Raw genomic sequence first — 24,273 nt, 5'->3', positions numbered from 1 at the left:
AAAGGGCATACTGAACTTCTGTTAACATCAAATGCTACGAGGGAGTGATACAAATTGGTAAGCGTTCGTCTACAACTCGTTATGTACTTTATGAACGAATTTTCAACGTATTTCATTCAGAACACGTTGGTACTTATAACCAGTACATCTTTATGATCAACTTTAAATGTCCTGTAGTTTCATATTCTTTGTGTCTTTACCTTTTGTGTTGCATTTCTCACTAGCACCAGTATGCCCTCAAGCTCGTTACACAACGTTACTTGGACGCTACCAGTTAGCTGAAGAAAACTCATGAGATACAGGTACTGTTGAAATACTGTTATCCAAAGCACATGATAGTGAAATTGTTCTTTGATACGCAGGAAAAAAAATGTTTGCGTCGATGAAAACCTGCCAGAATGGTGCCTAAAAATAAACAAAAAAGTAAACAGGTTACTATACCCATATAAAATTTGTTTCCTTCTGTTATGTTATGTTTTATTAAGGACGGTCTGTAACTGTCTGAGAAGCTTGTAAAGGTATTACAGGGTGGGTTCTGAAGAAAAAAATTCAATATTTTGCGCCTTTCCCGAGTTAATTAACATTGAAGTTAGCCAATCAGGACGCTGCGCTCTCAAATTTAAGCGCCCCGCTGAGACGATGTCACCAAACATGTTCTTCGTTTGGTTTCCTAAAACCGAGCAAGAGATTAAGGAAATTGGACGTAGAACGACAGTAAGGAATCCACGCTATGAGAACAACTTAAAGTAATTGCATCCGGCGGCCCCTTGAATTTACTCGCGCTGAGACCTGATTGGCTAGCTTCAATGCCAATTAACTCGGAACCGGTGGAACATAACGAATGTATTTCTTAACGATTATGTCTCAGCACAACCCACCCTGCAACATCCTTACAAGCTTTTCAGACTGTTTCTAACATTCTGTATATGCTCACATCGTAACGGAATTTATTGTCTCTTTATTCATTTAGAAACTAGAAACAACAAATAGAACCGTGAAAGCATATAGCATGAAAGTCAAAGTTGCGAGTTAGAGTCCCGGTTTGACACAGTTCTGATCTACTAATAAATTTAACAGACTTCTTCGTCATAGGTTACAGTGTATTTGCCGATAGTGCATCAGTATTCTGGGTTTTAAATTAAAAGGTCGACAGAATGTGGTCATTAGATTTATTAATAATGAAAGAAATTTCCCAAATGAATCTGTGATCATTGTGGATACTTTTTGGATAAAGCCGTCTAGTTACAGATCGTACCGGTAAGATACATGTTACATTGATACTGACACTTAAAATTATTTTACAAGTTATAAGTTTTGATCTGATAAACGACATTTTAAATTAGAAATGTGTTAAGCGAACTAGATGGCATTATTCACACAAAAACAACATTGAAATATAATAGGTGCATGTCCAGAATTACTGGACCCTATATAATCGGCTCACACAGGTAAAAGCCTATTGTGAACACCTGTTCATTGAGAATTGCCAGCAACATAATCCACTGCTCCTCTGGAGCGACTTTATGTACGACATTCTCTCCGGAAGTAAATCGTAGCTTCTGAAGAGTTATAGTGTGTGTGGAACATTTTCTTGAAACGAATGTAGGGACAGTACTTATTAAAACCTAACATAGTATTTGTTGACTTATAATTTTGCTCTTCCTCTCCGAACAGTGAAGTGAAACCGGCCGACGGTGTATGACCTTGACGTCATCAACTATATGTCCCAATTCGTTGATACTCTCAGTTTTCTGTATTAACATACGTCTGCAGAGTCCCTGCCACTCTCACACCACCCTCCCTTTTTGCTACCGGGAATCAAACCAAACACGCACTATTTCAAATTCGCTCTTAATTTCTCAAAAAAGTTGTGTCTGACTCTAGTATATTTGGTGCATTGAAAGTTAACAATAATAATTTAATTCAAGGCGTGGATTTTTATCTTCAGGTAAATAATTCAGAAATTACGTATCGGATTAGAAAACAGAACAATTCGTGCTTACTAATTTTAAAAATTCTGTCCGGCGCTTACCAGTCTTGGGCTCCCCCCTTCCCGAAGTCCTCTACTGCACAGCTCCTGTAGGTATGTCCTGATGGCTTTGCAATTAGAATGAAAACTTGTGTAGGTGCTGCCACAGTATTTTATGCGTGCTGGAATAGTTCAAACCAGTCTCTGCTGTAATTGTTCGATCTGGTTTCCTAGGATTTTGCTGAATAATTCCAGAATCTGTGGCAATATTTTCAGAAGTAACTACAGTTTACCTGGTTCCGACATTACCCACTGGATTATCAGCCACGCAGTCTGTCCGTTGGCATTTGGCGATGAGCTTGCGAATGGTTTTTTCATCGGGTTCTTTTGGAACGCTATATCGAGTGTGAAACACGTTACTGTTGCCGCAGAACTGTTTTCAAAAAAAATTGTTCAAATGGCTCTGAGCACTATGGGACTTAACAGCTATGGTCATCAGTCCCCTAGAACTTAGAACTACTTAAACCTAACTAACCTAATGACATCACACAACACCCAGTCATCACGAGGCAGAGAAAATCCCTGACCCCGCCGGGAATCGAACCCCGGAACCCGGGCGCGGGAAGCGAGAACGCTACCGCACGGCCACGAGCTGCGGACCAGGACTGTTTTCTAACCTGTTGTATTCTATGGTATACATGATTTCAACCTCTTCTTTCTGTACACTAACCGCCTTTCACGCATCATCCGTGAATCTGACCGCTCTGAGCTGCAGCATATTGTTTATAGGCACTATGCATTGCGATTACATCGCCATCTTCTAGCAGATTTTCGATCTATTCCGACATTTTCGTATAACCTCTATATAAACCTCTTACAGCTTCCGTAATAAACATACCATTTATCACATTCACCTACCGATCTTAGTTTTCGAGATATTAGATTTTGATATCAGGGACTCTTTCGATGCTAGTGTAACGTGTATGGATGATTTTCTTGAAACGTATGTAAGGACTCTGCTTCCACACATTTTACAACCTATCCTTTCGTTATCTTATAATATTCCTTACCTTATAATTTTGTTCCAGCTACCAACCCCACAATGCGAATACTCAAGCGAAACTGCACCACGGTGTATGACCTTGACGTCATCCACTGTATTTCTCTGTCCGTTGATATTCTCAGTTTCCCTTATTAACATACGTCTGAAGACTTTCCTTCACTCTCCTTCCACCCTCCCTCGATTTTTCTACCGAAAGTCAAAACAAATACACACAATTTACAGTTCGTTTTTGTTTCTTCAAAAAAGGCTGGCAAACCATTACTATGTTGAGGACCAATATGCAGAGAATAACACTTAGTTTCATATTAACTAACGTAGCACCTGTTATAATGGCCGAAAGAGAAGGTATAGCGCCTGTGACATCACGCACTCAACTCGCGATCCAGATCCAGTTTCTTTAGTGGTTCCCTAATTTAGTATCCGTCAGTGATTCGTATTTCCCGTCCAGTCGGAGTATCGATACAAAGAGCACCTCAGAGATACTCGGTTCACATATTCCGGCCTCAGCTTGCTCCTGCACGAAACGCTGTCGTTGCCGCAAGCGTGTCACGTGTCCTGATGACGCGAGGAAGCCGCAAATACTGCTAGCCAGTCTCTTGCTAAATTCTGAAATTTCACTTACACGCTACTTAACGGCATAGTTTTGACGTTGCCTGTACTACGTTTATGGTTTGGATTGCTACCGAGACTGTCCTATACTCTTAAGACGACTTTTCTACTCAGCGGAGTTTTGTTTTTGGTTAGCCGCTCACTTCAAGAATCGCCTTTTTGTTCCATGAGTCGCCATGTTGCTGACAAGCTAGATAGAAAAACTAGCCAATAGCTCATCGCAAAGAATAGGAAGCGTCGGCCCGAAAGTGTCACTGACGGTATGTTATAAATTCATTCCCAATCGGATCCTGTATTACGTCTCTACACCTCCCTCTTCTCGGTTCTTTGATTCAATAACATTTTCCACTAATACTCGTACATCACCAGGAAAGTTAGAGCAACAGCATCACATTGAAAGGATTTCCGCCTTCTGAATTAGTTAGCAATGAATGAAAGCACAAAAGATGTGGTCAATAGACTTATTTGTAGTCGGACACAGGTGAGCATTGTAATTAATAACTCACACAAGAAAGGAAACGTTGTATAACAGGTCTGACTGACAAAATTCAATGGAATGTTACCCGTAGATTTAAGAAAAAGGAACTTTCAATCGAAACTATACGTACACTAGAGACCAATACCAAGAACAACCGTAAGCTCCTAGCGAGGTACTTCGAGAAACTTCTAAACGCAGAATCACCAACAGACAAACTGGATACAGAGGAACCCACACCAAACACAGACAGCGAAACGCCACTGATAGAAGAGGTAAGAGGAATCATTGAGAACCTCAAGAACAATAGAGCACCAGGAGAGGATGGAGTCATCGAGGAATTCTGGATGCTATAAGATCCTGATCTCACAGAACACATACACAACATCATGAACAGATACGGGAAACAGAAGAGATACCGAAAGAATGGCGCACAGCACTAATACACCCTCTACACAAGAAAGGGGATAGGTCGGACCCAAACAACTATAGGGCATCTCTCTGTTACCTGTCACATATAAGATATTTTCGAAAGCATTGCTAAATAGATTAGAGAAGCGAACAGACCACCTGATTGGCGAATACCAGGCTGGGTTTCGTAGACACAGGTCGTGTACTGAACAGATATGGAACCTTAAGATGATAGTGCAACACAGAACATAACCATCATCTTCGTCTACTTCAGGAAGGCGTACGACTCAAGGTATCTAATGAAGAGAGGAGTGCGAAACTAAAGAAGGCCTACAAACTGTCTATATCACGAAATCCCAAGCTGCGACACTACGCGTCGGTGGTGCTACCAGAAACGCACTATATACAGCCGAGACAACAGTAGTACAAGGACAGACATGAATCAAATAGATAGAGAAAACGGAATGAAAAGTACTCAGGAAAATATTCGGGGCGACGCAAAAAGACGGGGTATGGATAAACAGGCCAAGGTAAGTACTATACGTTCACACAGTGAAATAATAGACCAAATCAGGAAACTAAGACTACAGTTTTACGGGCACCTCAGCAGAATGGCATTATATAGGATAACGAGACAGATCTTGGCTTGGGTTAGCACAAGGAAAAACAACAAATAAATCAATGAAGTAAGAAATGACACGGAACAACTCAACGGCACCCAGGGAACAATACAAAAAAAAAAAAAAAACATTCATTAGGAACCCAAGAGACACCACACAACAAACGAACAGAATGGACCGAACAGAGACGACAAGAACACATCCAGAGGATGAAGGAACACTGGGCGAACAGGAAAAAAGAGATGCCGAAGAAACCACAGGACCTAAAGTGGACCGAAGAACGGAAGCAGAAACAGCACACGAATGAGGGAAGTTTGGCAGAACAAAGAGAAAACAACAGGGAAATGGACATGAAGTTTAGTCTAAATGCGCTCTTCAAGGGCATAACAAAAAAGTGATGATAATAATAATAATAATAATACATACTACGATCATTAGATATCCATTATCAAAATTACGTACGAACTAAATACCGTAATGTATTATCTAATGCACAATAAAAAATAAAGCAACATTCGACTCAAAACTTCGTCCTGTGAGCAACGTGATGGTTATTGATTCTCTCAATGAGGTCCGGTTGGTCTAGAACTCCATCCAGTCGCATGGTTGTCTTGATTTCAGGATGTTAACAGAATCGACGTGAAAACTGTTTCACACCAATATTAGTATATAATATTTATAACACCAAATTTACAGGGATTAAACGGTAGTCGGGAGGCGGTGTAAGAAGAGTAATTTGACGTACGAGAAAGAATAACAGCAAAAAAGTATCAATCTTCCATTTAATAGTTCTAAGAAATATATACATTGCCAGAGAAAAAAGTGAATACCCTGAAGACATGGTCGGACGTCATCGTAGCTTCGTACACGTCCATACCACTGGCAGGTATGAAAATGGCAGGTATAACGGCCACCAGAGTACATTTGTGTTACATGTTTCTAGTGACGGTACTACGACTGATAGGGTATATAAGGTGTGTGAATTGCATTAAATATTGCATTATCTCTGTGAAGGTCACGGGGATGCTGCGTACTTGTTCGCGAGATCCTTATTAGCAGCTGGCCTCTTTGTGGGTCTCCTTTGGACGGAAGGTCGAATCGTGCTTTATCCAGATTTGTGAAACATTTGGATGTTACAGTAGCCCGATGTTAGACTGCGTGGGAATTCGAGGGCAGGCGAACTAGTCCCCAACACTCCGATCGAACATCTCTGACCATCACAACGTGGGAATGCTGTAGGCTATTGTGCACCCAGCACATCGTAACCTCTTGACATCCGCACCAGCCATCCGAGAATAAGTAATGGACTCCCTGCAAGATCCCGAGTCATTCCACACCATTGTTCGGAAACTAACAACAACAGGACTAGGAAATTAGCGTTCCACGTGTATGCTATCTCTTAACACCTAAACACGAACTGCTGCGTCTGGACTGGTGTTGTGACTGGGTAACAAGGACAGCTGATGAATGGCGTCGTATTGTGTTCAGTGATGAATCGTAATTCTGCGCTAACCAGGATGACCGGCGTCTGGAAGTACGGTGGGAACTTTTGGATGAGGTCCCATTCTGTTACTGTTTTGGAGAGACACAGAGGCGTCACACCTGGTGTTAACGTATGGGAAGGTCCAGGAATGATTACAGCTCACTTTCTGGTAGTGATTTAGGGAACTGTGAAAGCACAACAGAAGATCACTATACTGCATCCTCATGTATTATGGCGCCATTTTTCACGGAACACATGACACGTATCTCTGTGAAGTGTTTGAGTGACGTTGAGGTACCTCAGTGGTCAGCAAGATACCCAGATTTGTCCTCAATAGAAGGCATCTGGCACCATCTCGGGCGTGAGCTCCGTCCTGTTTTCAGTATCCATGATATCAAGGACCAGTTGCAACAGTTATAGGACAGCTTGCGTCAGGAAACACACTTCCGAATCGAATCATTTCATGAATCCAGGCCTGAGGGCGAATAACGTCATACTGGTAAGTTGGCCCACTCTGTCATATTCGTTGTAAGTTTGACTCAGTTTTGTAGCCCCTAAAATAATATTACACATCCTCTCAATCCATGAAGTTTCGTCGGCTGCTGTGGCTGAGCGGTTCTAGGCGCTTCAGTCTGGAACCGCGCGACCGCTACGTCGCAGGTTCGAATCCTGCCTCGGGCATGGATGTGATGTCCTTAGGTTAGTTAGGTTTAAGTAGTTCTGAGTTCTAGGGGACTGATGACCTCAGATGTTAAGTCCCATAGTGCTCAGAGCCATTTGAACCATGAAGCTTCGTTTCGTTACCTCCTCCGCTTCTGCATGCACTACATTATGTAAGCCAATCTACAGTAGCGTTTGTCAGTTTTACATCAGTTATGAGGAAATAATCTTTACAAAAACGCTATTCATATTCGACTCAATATACAGAAAGTAACACTTTATTACAGTCGCATCATGTGACACGATAACAGTCATAATATCTTAAGCAATCGAAAAAGAGAGGAAATTTGTTTCCTAGCAAGTACACTTAAATTTTTTCTATACACATAAATTTACCTGTTTTGTATCACCGCTCTTTGCTTCCCAACTTCTCTTACCTCTCCAAATTTCTCTCATCTCGCGAACCCAGTTGGTTGATTGGTTGAGTCGGGGGAGGTCATCGGTCCCATCAGAGTAGGGTAGGATAGGGAAGAAAGTCAGCCGTTCCTATTTCAAAGGAACCATTCCGACATTTGCCTGAAGCGGTTAAGGGAAATCACGGAAAACCAAAATCAGGACGATCGGATGCGGGTTTGAACCGTCGTCCTCCCGAATGCGAGTACAGTGTGCTAACCACTGCGCCATCTCGCTCGGGCCAACCTAGTCATTTGGCGGATTGCATCGTTATCGTCCTATAACATAATATAAACGTAGGAGATAATGATTAAATGGCTCAAATGGCTCTGAGCACTATGGGACTCAACTGCCGAGGTCATTAGTCCCCTAGAACTTAGAACTAGTTAAACCTAACTAACCTAAGGACATCACAAACATCCATGCCCGAGGCAGGATTCGAACCTGCGACCGTAGCGGTCTTGCGGTTCCAGACTGCAGCGCCTTTAACCGCACGGCCACTTCGGCCGGCGATAATGATTACTTAGTGATTTTCTCAATACAGAGATAATGAAACGACAAGTCAAATAGTTAAGATCACTTCCCGTGAGCCGGCCGTTGTCTCCGAGCGGTTCTAGGCGCTTCAGTTCGTAACCGCGCTGCTGCTACGGTCGCAGGTTCAAATCCTGCTTCGGGCATGGATATGTGTGCTGTCCTTAGGTTGGTTAGGTTTAAGTAGTTCTAAGTCTAGGGGACTAATGACCTTAGATGTTAAGTCCCATAGTGCTCAGAGCCACTTGAACCATCACTTCCTGTGAAGATTACTTTCCGCGTTCTAGCATTGGTCTTACACGTAGAAAGACTTTTAGATTAAAATAACATATTTTAAGAGAAACGAAGGTATCGGTCAGCATTGGGCGCTGAAATAAATGTATCGGTGAGAAGTGAAAATTCGTGACCGATCGAGACGCGAACAGGGGTTTTGCGCTTAGTTTGAGTGCTCACCTTAAACTCCACGACAGCTTTAGGCTGAATCCCAGAAGAGTACAGGTAGTATGCACCTGCACTGAATTTACCGTGAGCCGTCTATGCTAACAGATATTACCATATTTAAGTGTGGTGTGTGTTGTGTCGTTTCAGTACGATTTTCTGATAATACATCAGAAGAGAGTGGAAGCAAGAACCTCGTTTTCTAACGATTGTACGACCCCCCTCCATATATATATATATATATATATATATATATATATATATATATATATATATATATATATATAAGGATGCCCCTTTCTAAGGATCGTACCAGAACACTTCTGTGGTAGAAAACTTTTATCTCAATGAATTGGTTAGTAATAAACGGTTGGACGATAGCCTGATTTGCAATCGGAAACAAGTGGTCAGTGTAACTAACTCTTTAAAAGGAAAGATGATCAAATTAAAACACTTCGCTTGAAAGTTTATTAACAATATTTAGTAGAACGTTACCATACGTTAAAAAATAAAGAGATAGTTCCAAGAAAATTGTTAAAACCATAATTTCCTGAAGGAAATAACATCAGTGCTGTGAGTGCAACAGTTTTATTTCCCTACGTCATTCCGACATGACTACTTGAGGACAGATGTTTAACTGCCTCAGTCACGTCTCATCACCAACGAGTGACTTCATTGAGTTGACACTCACTGCTCTAAATGCGCACCGACAGTCGGCAGCGTTAACGGCGGAACGGAGTCTCACACCACCTCTGCGTCCCGCCAGGTTGACTCCTGTCGGTATGTGTGTATTTCACCGCCGGTGACGCAAGTTCGTTGATCCGCTAGCTAATATTGGCTTCCGACAATGAAATTGCAGTCAGAAGCATGGCGCAATTTCAATTTCAACGAATTCAGTCGAACTGGGAATATGGCTTTCTGGTTCCGTTCATTCCTCATCTGCTCCTCTGCTGTTCGAGTCCGAACTCGTGCCACAAGGACTGCCAGTTTCAATACAGGCGTCGATTACAGGAATGAACTATATCATCCATTACCACAGTTTATTTCGCTTAGTCATAATATTTACCTTCAGTATTCACATATTTTGAATAGTTCTGTGTTGTAATTGTTGTCGAAGTACACTGAGGGAAATGGGAGTATTTTCTATCTGGTAGGTACCGCCGAGCGGTATAAGGCGCTGCAGTCATGGATTGTGCGGCTGGTCCCGGCAGAGGTTCGAGTCCTTCCTCGGGCATGGGTGTGTGTGTTTGTCCTTAGGGTAATTTAGGTTCAAAAATGGTTCAAATGGCTCTGAGCACTATGGAACTTAACATCTATGGTCATCAATCCCCTAGAACTTAGAACTACTTAAACCTAACTAACCTAAGGACATCACACAACACCCAGCCAACACGAGGCAGAGAAAATCCCTGACCGCGCCGGGAATCGAACCCGGGAACCCGGGCGTGGGAAGCGAGAACGCTACTGCACGACCACGAGATGGGGGCTTGTAATTTAGGTTAAGTTGTGTGTAAGCTTAGGGACTGATGACCTTAGCAGTTAAGTCCCATTAGATTTCACAAACATTTTTTTTTTTTTTGTAGTTACCAAACACTGTGGAGATGTTTGTCTCATATAGGGTATTAAGTGGGAGATGCTCGAAAACGATCTTTTATTCGTTGTGGAATGAAATCAAACAGCCTCCTAATGTAACCTTCAGGTACATCTTTCCTCAAACACTTGCTTTGTCAGTACGTGAAGTCTAGTGTGAAAATATTTCTCTCCATATGATCGCAGACATGCCGTATGTGTGGCATATCAGAGAACTGGTAGGCCAGTCGAGGATACGATCATAGTTCAAGGCGTTTCTGGTGTGAACTGAGCGCGGAAGTTGCAAAAAAAATGGTGCCAATGGCTCTGAGCACTATGGGACTTAACTTCTGAAGTCATCGGTCCCCTAGAACTTAGAAATAATTAAACCTAACTAACCTAAGGACATCACACACATCCATGCCCGAGGCATGCCGGCCACATCGGCCGGCCGGAAGTTGCATTATCGTGCTATAATATGCTGTCTGCTACACTTAGGATCGAGGGTAGGACGTCACAGTATTACCATTCTTGCCAAATACTGACCAGTATTCAGTCCTGCTTTTCAACAATTAATAAATGTCATATCCAATAGCTTCCCAAGCCATGATTCCATGATTTAGAACCGAGCGAGGTGGCGCAGTGGTTAGACACTGCACTCGCATTCGGGAGGACGACGGTATAATCCCGCGTCCGGTCATCCTGATTTAGGTTTTCCGTGATTTCCCTAAATCACGCCAGGCAAATGCCGGGATGGTTCCTTTGAAAGGGCGTGGCCGACTTCCTTCCCCTTCCTTGCCTAATCCAATGAGACCCATGACCTCGCTGTCTGGTCTCCTTCCCCAAATAACCCAAGCCAACCCATGATTTAGAGATGTACGGCATAGAGAATCGTTAGTTCTTGTGACATTCATCAGTTGACCTATGGACAAAATATCGGTCCAACCACCATAAATATAAGAGAGACTTACTACTGAACCCCACGGAAAGCCACTCATTGGTCCAGTTTGTCGTTGGAATAATGCCAGCAATTTATGTTGGATGCTAGCTCAATGCCGCAGCCTATCTTTCATTGAATCGTTCCGGACTGTACATAATGACGCTCTGCCTGTAAGGTCTGCCTGGATTTCACCTTTTGTCATCAATCTATTCGTCAGGGCAGGTCGAACCGTCCAAACCATCTTCTCATGGAGAAGTAACTCTGCTGTGACCCGTGCCTGACCCTCTCGGTACACTGTTGTTCTGAGTTAATTTTGTATCCATCCATCGGTACTCATTGCACTACAGTCAACACTGTGTCATTTCTCGATATGTTGTCCCGTACCAGTTATAACAAGACGTCCTAAGGATGGTGATAGGCTACACGTACACATATCGTCTGGCCATGCTCTGTAGCGATGTAGAATAAAACAGAAAAAAAGTGCAGAAACGTTAGGCACACTGAGTTACTATGTCTTAAACCATGTGTCGGCATTTTACTGCACTGAAAATAACCTTGCGTAAGGATAAAATTTTCTGGCTTTGTAGTTTTGGCCTGAGCATTTGTATACAACCCTTGCAGCAAGGCCGTAAACTAATAAACTAAGACTCATCCAGCGATAAAATGCAAATAGCTTTCTTCTCGGGATTCAGAATATTCATTCGTTGGAGAAGAAGCTGTAAGTCTTAACCGGGGCTAAGCATAATTTTCATCTTCACTGCAGTAGGTCTGATACACAACAACAAAATATGCAGAATTGGGCAGTTACGAAAAGTGCCATGGGATTTCCAGATACAAGTAACTTGTGATGGCCAGAAAACACGACAAACGTAGCTCATCGAGAATGGAGTGACGTAAGTTAGCCATCGCACATGCAAATACCTGTGGCAGGTGTCACAAGGCTGCAGTCACTATGATGCGTAGACCATAACTCTAGGTGAACATCGGCTAATTTCTAACATATTAAACTTTAGATTTGTTGAACTCGAATATTGGTTCCCTAAATGGTTCTCACATTTATGAGCAGCAGCGAATTCACACGTGTGCTAATGTGGCACTCTCAGTGGAGGTTGGATGGTAGCCGTCTACTGTTTAGGAAATAATAAATTCCCAAATCAGATAAATGACCATGTACTAAGCTCTTGCTGCACATACATCCTACGCCTATCCCTACCGTCCATAAAATGTGGATAATAACATACAAGCACATCAATGTAACAAAATTATTCAAGAACCAACCACTAACGTATCTTCACAAATAAATGTACACACCTGGCCATTAAAATTGCTACACCAAGAAGAAATGCAGATGATAAACGGGTTTTCATTGCACAAATATATTATACTAGAACTGACATGTGATTACATTTTCACGCAATTTGGGTGTATAGATCCTGAGAAATCAGTACCCAGAACAACCACCTCTCGCCGTACTAACGGCCTTGATACGCCTGGGAATTGAGTCGAACAGAGCTTCGATGGCGTGTACAGGTACAGCTGCCCATGCAGCTTCAACACGATGCCACAGTTCATCAGGAGTAGTGACTGGCGTATTGTGACGAGCCAGTTGCTCGGCTACCATTGACCAGACGTTTTCAATTACTGAGAGATCTGAAGAATTTGATGGCTAGGGCAGCAGTAGCACATTTTCTGTATCCAGAAAGGCCCGCACAGGACATGCAACATGCGGCCGTGCATTATCCTCCTGAAATGTAGGGTTTTACAGGGATCGAATGAAGGGTAGAGCTACGGGTCGTAACACATCTGAAATGTAACGTCCACTGTTCCAAGTGCTGTCAATGCGAACAAGAGGTAACCGAGGTGTGTAACCAAAGATAACCCATACCATCATATCGGCTGATACGCCAATATGGCGATGACGAATACACGCTTCCTATGTGCTTTCACTGCGATGTCGCCAAACACGGATGCGACCATTATGATGCTGTACACAAAACCTGGATTCATCCGAGAAAATGACATTTTGCCATTCGTGCACCCAGGTTCGTCGTTGAGTACACCATCGCAGGCGCTCCTGTCTGTGATGCAGCGTCAAGGTTAACTGCAGCCATGGTCTCCGAGCTGATAGTCCATGCTGCTGCAAACGTCGTCGAACTGTTCGCGCAGATGGTTGTTATTTGTTGACTCAGGGACCGAGACGTGGCTGCACGATCCGTTACAGCCATGCGGATAAGATGCTTGTCATCTCTACTTCTAGTGATACTAGGCCGTTGGGATCCAGCACGGCGTTCTGTATTACCCTCCTGAACCCCCCGATTCCATATTCTGCTAACAGTCATTGAATCTCGACCAACGGGAGTAGCAATGTCGCGATACGATAAACCGCAATCGCGATAGGCTACAATCCTACCTTTATCAAAGTCAGAAACGTGATGGTACGCATTTCTTCTCCTTACACGAGGAATCACGACAACGTTACACCAGGCACGCCGGTGAACTGCTGTTTGTGTATGAGAAATCTGTTGGAAACTTTCCTTATGTCAGTACGTTGTAGGTGTCGCCACCGGCGCCAGCCTTGTGTGAACGCTCTGAGAAACTAATCATTTGCATATCACAGCATCTTCTTCCTGTCGGTTAAATTTCGCGTCTGCAGCACGTCATCTTCTTGTTGTAGCAATTTTAATGGCCAGTAGTGTATTATTCAAGAATCAGCAAACACTTCCTCTTTCTCTTTTTCTCTCTGTCAATTGCCATTCAAATATGGTCCAACTGTGGACGTAACGTTTACATTTAATTCAGTTTCTGTAATGCTTTTTACAAAAATACTCGCTGTTACATCAAAGTACACGCAACCGATGTCATCGGAGTCTGCTACAAGACAGCCATAATCCAGACGTGTTCGTTGGTGTAGACGGAAGAGGCATCTCATAAACAACTGAGCATGACATCGCCACTATGTCTGTCTGAAGCGGAAGGGTAGGTAGTGACGAACTTTAAAGGTGTTGGCCATAACAGTCCTTCAGAATGTCGGCCTGGATGTAAGATGATCAGGTGCAGTGTAGATCCTCAGGGTACATAAATGAAATATATTTAACGATCCTACAATCTGTAAATCCTTTTTTCTCTGAATTCTATTGATGAAGGCGTGTGCACTAAATCTAATTCATTCAGATTCAGATTAAATCGAGTATATATTATGCAATTCCATAATCAGGTTCGGTCTAGAGCACGTTCGCTTGTGAACTTCTGTATGTCCTTATAACCATGTTACTTAGTGTCTTTGGTTCATTGGCCGTTTTATCATATGCAACAGGGTAATTTCCAAGAACGATTGCCTACCGAAGTAGCGGGGTCCAAACGATACATATCGAACGTGCGATGGTAAATCAATCATGCGACTCTATTGCCGGGCGTTATATGTATGTTTACGGTTGTCACTACAGCAATGACCAAAGAAGAACGTTACAAAAATACTTGTAATTGCAAAGGAGACGACTTACCTTACTCGTCGTCGGTGTTGTCATCATGTGAAAGTCCATTACGGTGGTCTGGCTGGATAATTTGGATGAAGCGAACCATGTGTTCTTCCTGATACTCGTTCGTTTTCCGTACTGTCCGCAATGAAATTATAAACGGTATTTTACACACTTCGCACCACGACAGTCTACACAGTCCCTTCGTTCCTCGTCCGGTAGTACTCCATATTTGCGACAAAAGGTAGAACTATTTTCTACGCTGGATAAACATGGAATTGGATTTTTCCATATGAGAGAATCCGCCGAAGAAACGTCAAGAATACCAGCCATTACACTCACTAACGACATAAATCGTCTCGGATTCCCTAGCAACTCACAAATAATTCGCGGAGGTATGCAATTTAGAGCAACTAAGGGAACGACGGAAAACATAAAAATGACGATCACAAATAACTGATCACAACGCCCACCACCAGAGTCGCATGATCGATTTACCATCGCACGTTCGATAAGTATCGTTTGGACTCCGTGACTCCGATAGGCAATCATTCTTGCAAATTACCTGAAACAGAATAGATTAACACGCTGTTCTCCACACGTCGACAAAAATCTAGTCTTCGTTGCCCACTCGACCTGCGTTCTGATGTAAGGAGGTGGGAATCTCAATTAATTGTGCGTACAAAAATATTTACCCAATGATCACCGATCACAACATAACAATATTTCCGGTATACGTTCGTGTCTAGAATCTGTCATATATATTGGTACGACATAGACTCGTTGTTATTGTTGTATCAAGGAAGTGAGAAATAACAAAGACTGCAGGAGTCAGTGGCAAATACACTACTGGCCATTAAAATTGCTACACCAAGAAGAAATGCAGACGTTAAACCGGTATTCATTGGACAAATATATTATACTAGAACTGACATGTGATTACATTTTCCCCCAATTTGGGTGCATAGCTCCTGAGAAATCAGTACCCAGAACAACCACCTCTCGCCGTAATAACGGCGTTGATACGCCTGGGCATTGAGTCAAACAGAGCTTGGATGGCGTGTACAGGTTCAGCTGCCCATGCAGCTTCAACACGATACCACAGTTCATCAAGAGTAGTGACTGGCGTATTGAGCCAGTTGCTCGGCCAACATTGACCACACGTTTTCAATTGGTGAGAGATTTGGAGAACGTGCTGGCCAGGGCAGCAGTCGAACATTTTTTGTATCCAGAAAGTCCCGTACAGGACCTGCAACATGCGGCCGTGCATTGTCCTGCTGAAATGTACGGTTTCGCAGGGATCGAATGAAGGGTAGAGACACGGGTCGTAACACATCTGAAATGTAACGTCCACTGTTCAATGTGCTGTCAATGCGAACAAGAGGTGACCGAGACGTGTAACCAATGACACCCCATACCACCACGCCGGGTGATACACCAGTATAGCGATGACGAATACACGCTTCCAATGTGCGTTCACCGCGATGTCGCCAAACACAGATGCGACCATCATGATGCTGTAAACAGAACCAGGATTCATCGGAAAAAAATGACGTTTTTCCATTCGTGCACCCAGGTTCGTCGTTGAGTACACCATTGTAGGCGCTCCTGTCTGCGATGCAGCATCAAGGGTAACTGCAGCCACGGTCTCCTTGCCGATAGTCCATGCTGCTGCAAACGTCGTCGAACGGTTCGTGCTGATGGTTGTTATCTTGCAAATGTCCCTATCTGTTGACTCAGGGATCAAGACGTGGGTGCACGATCCGTTACAGCCATGCGGATAAGATGCCTGTCATCTCGACTGCTAGTGATACGAGGCCATTGGGATCCAGTACGGCGTTCCGTATTACCCTCTTGAATCCACCGATTCCAAATCATGCTAACAGTCATTGGATCTCGACGAACGCGAACAGCAATGTCGCGATACAATAAACCGAAATCGCGATAGGCTACAATGCGACCTTTATCAAAGTCGGAAACGTGATGGTACGCTTTTCTCCTCCTCACGCAAGGCATCACAACAACGTTTCACCAGGCAACGCCGGTCAACTGCTGTTTGTGTATGAGAAATCTGTTGGAAACTTTCCTCATGTCAGCACGTTGTAGGTGTCGCCACCGGCGCCAGCCTAGTGTGAATGCTCTGAAAAGCGTATCTTTGCACATCACAGCATCTTCTTCCTGTCGGTAGCGTTTCTCGTCTGTAGCACGTCATCTTCGTGCTGTAGCATTTTTAATGGCCAGTAGTGTAAGTTTAAGCTCTCAATTGAAGTTCACGTAAGGTCTGAAGACTGGCACCGTCAGACGGAATTGTCCACTGAGTACCATACAACATTGTCACTTCAAGTCTGTATATGTCCGTAGTTACAAGCGGTGGATCCGAACACTTTGAGAGACTGCAGCGTGACTTTGCACTGCCATCCGTGGCGTGGCGTGTGCTTTTAACTAGTCAGGGCGCGCAGGACTGCACTGGCCGCTGGTGAGGCCGCGGTGGCATGGCACGGCGTGAATGGCCCGCAGTCGGTAGGCTGCTATTTTCCTTACGCACGCCGGCTGGCGTTGCTGTGGTTCCCGCGGAAACGCCTTAGGGGTGGCTGCGCCTGCTGTGTTAAGCGGCGGTGGTGACACCGCCTATCGGCCGTGGGTTGAACGGCGTCTGATTCCCGGCCGTGAAACGCTGTGCGCCACGGTGCCGTCGCTGATGATACCTCCAGCAAACCATAACGAATTCAGCTCATCAATCTCAGTCAAATGAGACCGCACCAAAAAACCGATAGTCGAAACCGAGGAAGCGGTTTCGCAGACGGGCGAAGTTTCGGAGTGGGAAAAACAATACAGTAAGCATCGTAACGTAAACCAGCTTGATATTATTCACAAATACAAGAAAAACAAGTTAGGTACCAAAAGTAGCTGTCATTAAATGAATCCAGTTTGTGCGATCGAATTATGTACTTTTCTCATGCGGACAGGGGAAGTGAACAACCACTTTCTAATCTGAAATTATTTACCGTACTTTCTGTTTCTCTGTGTGCTAAGAACAACTTAAACAACCTGAAATATGTTATTGCTCTTCAAAATCAACATAAATAATCGTTCCACTACTTCTAATGAAACCCCTTAAATAACAGACGTATTATTATTAGAAAACAATAATGGTTCAAATGCGTCTGAGCACTGTGGGACTTAACTTCTGAGGTCATCAGTCCCCTAGAACTTAGAACTACTGAAACCTAACTAACCTAAGGACACCACACACATCCATGCCAGAGGCAGGATTCGAACCTGCGGCCGTAGCGGTCGCTCGGTTCCAGACTGTAGCGCCTAAAACCGCTCGGCCACCACGGCCGGCAAAACAATGATGCATGATTATTTTAATCTGTAATTCAACTCTGAAACAAATGTGATTATTAGAGTGTCTTCACTCGCACTATCCATCGTGATACTTGCTGCGATTTTCTTAGTAATAACACATTGAAATGTGAAATATTTCTTATAATTGCTTTATATTGTGTATTGTTTTATGCAGTTCTCGTAAACATTGTGTGTCCATGTATTCGTTCAAGGATAGTATTTTATCGTATCTTGATGAGGACAAGGCCCATTAATCCTATCGCTGTCGGGATAACCAAGCAAACAGGCTCTGGGATTTGGTATTCTAAGGATTTCAACCCGTCCTCCATACAATAAATGTCAATCCTTATTCCTTCCATTCACTACTCACGAATGAGGATGACTTTTCAACAACAGCTTTTCCCGACTTGAAATCGTTGAACACGAAAATGTGTAGGTAGGCTGTTTAGGTTTTTATATTGGTAACGACATGTATCGCTCTATATGAAAATCACTGGCTGTGCTGTGTGCAGTCTGTGGCTGGGTGGCATTGTTGTAATATTCGCCATTGTAGTGTTGGGCTGTTAGCTGTTAACAGCGCGTAGCGTTGCGCAGTTGGAGGTGAGCCGCCAGCAGTGGTGGATGTTGGGGGAGAGATGGCGGAGTTTGGAAATTTGTAAGACTGGATGTCATGATCTGTTATGTATATTATGATTTTTCAACACTATTAAGGTAAATACATTGTTTGTTCTCTACTAAAATCTTTCATTTGCTAACTATGCCTATCAGTAGTTAGTGCCTTCCGTAGTTTGAATCTTTTATTTAGCTGGCAGTAGTGGCGCTCGCTGTATTGCAGTAGTTCGAGTAACGAAGATTTTTGTGGGGTAAGTGATTTGTGAAAGGTATAGGTTAATGTTAGTCAGGGCCATTCTTTTGCAGGGATTTTTGAAAGTCAGATTGCGTTGCGCTAAAAATATTGTGTGTCAGGTTAAGCACAGTCTTATGTATAACTGTACAAATGGGACGTTTCATAAATGATTCAAATGGCTCTGAGCACTATGTGACTTAACATCTGAGGTCATCAGTTCCCCAAGATTTTAGAGCTACTTAAACCTAACTAAACTAAGGACATCACACATATCCATAATCGAGGCAGGATTCGAACCTGCGATCGTAGCGATCGCGCGGTTCCAGACTGAAGCACCTAGAACAGCTCGGCCACAGCGGCCGGCTCGTTGAACACGACTCAGACTCTATTCATAACTCTGTAGTAAGTTCCTGTGATGTGATAATAGCTACGGCAGAATTTCCAGTGTGAAGAGTGATTGAGATGTGTATCTATTTACGATTCTGTTCCCCGAGTACTGAAATAAGAAGTCGAACAACTGGTTCTGTTGCTGAGTAGTGAGGTAACCTGACGCTCTAAATTTCTGTTGTACCTGGGCTGCAGTCATGGACTGTGCGGCTGATCCCGGCAGAGGTTCGAGTCCTCCCTCGGGCATGGGTGTGTGTGTTTGTCCTTAGGATAATTTAGGTTAAGTAATGTGTAAGCTTAGGGACTGATGACCTTAGAAGTTAAGTGCCGTAAGATTTCACACACATTTGAACATTTTGTACCTGGACTGCTACAGCAAGCACTTGTATTGCATACACAGAGAGCGTCCAGGTTCTTTCGCTACACTTTACTACAAGATTAATCCGTTATCCTCTACAATGTCTCTGGTGACTTCTCTCCTCTCGCAATAGGTCTACCTTGGCTGCCACTTCGTCGATCGGGATAAAGGCGGCCCATGGGGAAGTCAGTCCCTGTGTTTCTCTCCTGGCTCAATTCCAGTCCCAGGATACAGTTTTCCAATTAATTTTCGACCACTAGGAAGGGGCATACTGTCGTTACGTTTCCTAATTTAATAAGTGTTTTCGTTTGTGTCTTACATTCCTTGATCTCGTGCCTAACGCACAAGTGATATTACACTTGTGTACTGGGAAGACAGGTAACCTGATCCATTTATAGATCTGTTTGTTAAAGAAACTAGTCGAGACTACATCCACCGAAGCTCCAAAATAATCATTATCGGAATATCGTCTACCATTGCCCAGTCTGCTGATTTCGGTACCGGTGGTTATTCAACATTACATATATTTACATCCTCACAGAGCTTCTCCCGGAAATCGGTACCGGTATCGGAACATAAGAACTGAACCATTTTGTCATTGCCCCTACCCTATGCACGGCTGCTTCTCCAGGGCTGGATGCAGTCCAATTTAGTTTACCGGTAATATGGATAATGAATGTCGTCGACACCGCCAATCGGTGTTGTCTTGTTGTTGCTGCTGACTAAATATCCCTTGCTGATTATTTTGATGGTATCTATATCCAGCGATGTATCTTCTCTCCTTACGGTTTGGACGATTTCGGCTAAGTCAAAAATTATGGTTCAAATGGCTCTGAGTACTATGGGACTTAACAGCTGTGGTCATCAGTCCCCTTGAACTTAGAACTACTTAAACCTAACCAACCTAAGGACATCACACTCATCCATGCCCGAGGCAGGATTCGTACCTGCCACCGTAACTGTCGCGCGGTTCCAGACTAAAGCGCCTAGAATCGCTCGGTCACCACGGCCGGCAGTCAAAACAATTATTTCCATTGCCTTTACTCAAGTTATTATTTGCTTTCCCATCGTTTTAACTGTAGTGATACGCTTGAAGAGCATTATATTAGTGCTGTGACTGTTGCCACGTCCATTGCTTGTGCTCGCTTCAGGAGAAGAGCCGCTCTGTCCTAATTTCACATCTTCTTGAATTAAATCAATCGAATCCAGAGCTGACATATGTCTCAATATACCTCCTTATAATTTCATTCCTATAGCAGAATGGCGCCAGGTTAAATATCTGCTTCCTACGTCGTTCTTGAATGCCTCGCGACCATTGTTTCGCCTATCTCCATCTCCTCAGTAACCCATAGCTCTCTTTCGCCGTCAATACTGCCGTATACGTAACTGGTTTTCTGGGAATGTGTCCACGATTTCGGTAATACGTTTTTAAAAGCCACATATAAACACAACCAGCTTAACTAGCTTCCAATCTGGTGAAAAGGATTGAAATTTGTACTTTATAAGTTTTTCTTCCATCCGCACTGTTGCGTAAATGTTTGATGTGGAACAGCTCAGCGCCCGGAATTTGCATTACTTACATCATCTTATACCCTGGAACATTCTCGCAAAGCGATACGGTGCTCGAGGTTTGTTGTCCTTCTGCCTATCGAAGCTCGCTCTGACATTTTTGAACAGTCCTCTCCCAACACCGGACCACATTTATCTTATGTGTAACCGTTTCAATAGTGTCAACGATCTTTGTTCTCCACTGAGAGAAATCCGATACAATCTGCTTCTTCGTTTACAGCAAATCTTGCTTTATTTCTCTATCGGTGTGCTAATTCTCTAAGGGCGAATTCACAACGGTTTCCTCAATAGTTTCCTAAGACAATGTGCCACCTGTTTCTCTTCAGAATTCGCCCACGCATCTAGCTCTGCAGAAAAATGTTTACGTTCCTGGAACATCTCCCCTATCAGCTTTTCTTGTCCCGTAGATATTTGTTCGGCGGTTGTAACTGTTCTCCTTGTCAGGATATAATTTCCCCAAAATCGGTAGAAAGCGCTTGCATTTCTTTTCAAAATTCTTCATGAGCTTTTCGAGTTTTAACCACCACATTCGGAAACCCCACAACTTGAGCAGTCATCCCGTTATATCAGTTTTATCTTAACTACTAGATTCTTTTTTAGTAGGCACATCATTTTGTTTGGCTACTAGATCGGATGCTTGATTAGTCCTCTCAGTGTGTTGAGTGTTTAAAAACGTTAATTGCTGCAAACTTTCAGTTAATAGGTCTATCACTGATAGGCTAGCTAATGCCAGTTCCTGAATTTCATCAATCTCTCCGTGGGATTGAGCATTAGGTAATTGTTGAAGCTCCATTTCAATTTTTTGCACAGGTCTTGATTCTAACAAACTATATTCACCGGCTGTGGAACTTTGTTCTGACCTACCAGCGGTACACATCTTAAGACTCAAATTCACAATATACACTAAACAATACACAGTGCATGTACATAAATTCCTCAAAGAGAGTACACAATCAGATACCCTTCAAAGTATTTCATGAAGAAGCTACTCAAGAGAAAGTGAATCAGCAAGAAAAATTTGTCACTAATAGAATAGTAGCCACAGATTGCACATTATTATTTAAGTAATAAGTATACTAATAGTAATCATGCGGCAAAGGTGTGGAAGTGATGAAGGTTAAAATTTGTGCTTGATTCTAATATCTGATGGAAAGATGAGTGAACCACGTTTCATGGTCCTTGGTTTATAAGTCGGTTATCGCCGTTTCCACCAGTAGAAAGCATGAAACAAAAACCAATGCAGAGGTTAACAACTTTACAATAAAATACAATTCATTTCCTGGTATACTGGGCGACAGTTTAGAATACCTTCATCTGGAAATACGTAATATTCTATTTCAGCTTAGCCCGCATCTCGTGGTCGTGCGGTAGCGTTCTCGCTTCCCACGCCCGGGTTCCCGGGTTCGATTCCCGGCGGGGTCAGGGATTTTCTCTGCCTCGTGATGGCTGGATGTTGTGTGCTGTCCTTAGGTTAGTTAGGTTTAAGTAGTTCTAAGTTCTAGGGGACTTATGACCACAGCAGTTGAGTCCCATAGTGCTCAGAGCCATTTGAACCATCTATTTCAGCTTATTGCACAAAGTGAAATACTATTTCATTTACTTTTTAAGTTTCAAAATATCTTCCTCGCGTAGACCCTACGTAGCTCCAACTAAACATGACCTACGTCTCCGAAAATCTGTAAGACTGTAAGATACTAATACTACTAAGCTGTAGTTTTGTTGAGCATAGAGTTTCTTTTTTTTTTTCAACAGTCTTCTGATTGGTTTGCTGCTTCACGCCACGAATTCCTCTCGTGCCAAGTTCATCTCAGAGTAGCACTTGCAACCTACGTCTTCAGTTATTTGTTATTTGTTGGATGCATTCAGATCTCTGCCTTCCTCTACAGTTTTTGTCCTGTACAGCTCGCTCTAGTACCATGGAAGCCATCCCCTGATGTCTTAACAGAAGTTCTATCATCCTCTTCCTTCTCCTTGTCAGTGTTTTCCACATATTCCTTTCCTCTCCGATTCTGTGCAGAACGTCCTCATTTCTTACCATATAACTCCACCCAATTTTCAACATTCGCTTTTAGCACCACATCGTAAATGCTTCGATACTCTTCTGTTCTGGTTTTCCCACAGTCCATGTTTCACTACCATACAAAGCTGTGCTCCAAACGTACATTCTCAGAAATATTTTCCTCAAATTAAGGCCTTTGTTTGGTATTTGTAGAATTTTCTTGGCCAGGAATTCTCTTCTTGCCACTGCTAGACTGCCTTTGATGTCCTCCTTGCTCCACCCTCATTGAACATTTTGATGTCTAGGTGTCAGCATTCCTTTTCTCCATTTATGTCGTAACCACCAACCCCAATGTTACGTTTCTCGCTGTTGTCGTTTCTGCTACTTCTCTTTACTTTCACCTGTCTTTGATTTACTCTTGATTCATATTCTGTACTCATTAAACTGTTCATTCCATTCGACAGATCATGTAATTCATCTTCTGTTCCACTGAGGATAGCAATGTCATCAGCGAATCGTATCATTAATACCCTTTAACCTAGAATTTTCATGCTACTCCTGTAACTTTCTCTTATTTCCATCATTGCTTCTCCAACGTGTAGAATGGAGAGTAGAGGCGAAGGATAACATCTCTGTCTCAGACCCCTTTTTAATTCGAGCAATTTGTTCTTGGTCGGCCACTCCTATTATTCCATACGGCCGGGAGACGGTGTGCTGACCACATGCCTCTCCATATCCGTATCCAGTGACGCCTGTGGTCTGAGGACGACACGGTGGCCGGTCAGTACCGTTGGGCTTTGAAGGCCTGTTCGGGCAGAGTTTAGTATTAGGCTCAAACCGCGTGGTATTCCGACAGACTTGGGCAATTCCACCAGGACAATGCTACACCACACACGTCCAGAATTGATACAGAGTGGCTCCAGGAACACTCTTCTTAATTTAAACACTTCCGATGGCCATCAAACTCCCAGACGTGAACACTGTTAAGCTTATCTGGGCCGCGAGGGGAGCCGTGCGATCTGAGGCGTCTTGTCACGGCCCGTGATGTTCCCCCGTCGGAGGTTCGTGTCC

The sequence above is a fragment of the Schistocerca nitens genome, chromosome 4 (genome assembly GCF_023898315.1).
Source record: "Schistocerca nitens isolate TAMUIC-IGC-003100 chromosome 4, iqSchNite1.1, whole genome shotgun sequence".
NCBI classification, from domain to species: Eukaryota; Metazoa; Arthropoda; class Insecta; order Orthoptera; family Acrididae; genus Schistocerca; species Schistocerca nitens.
Note: the sequence above shows the minus strand (reverse complement) of the source record.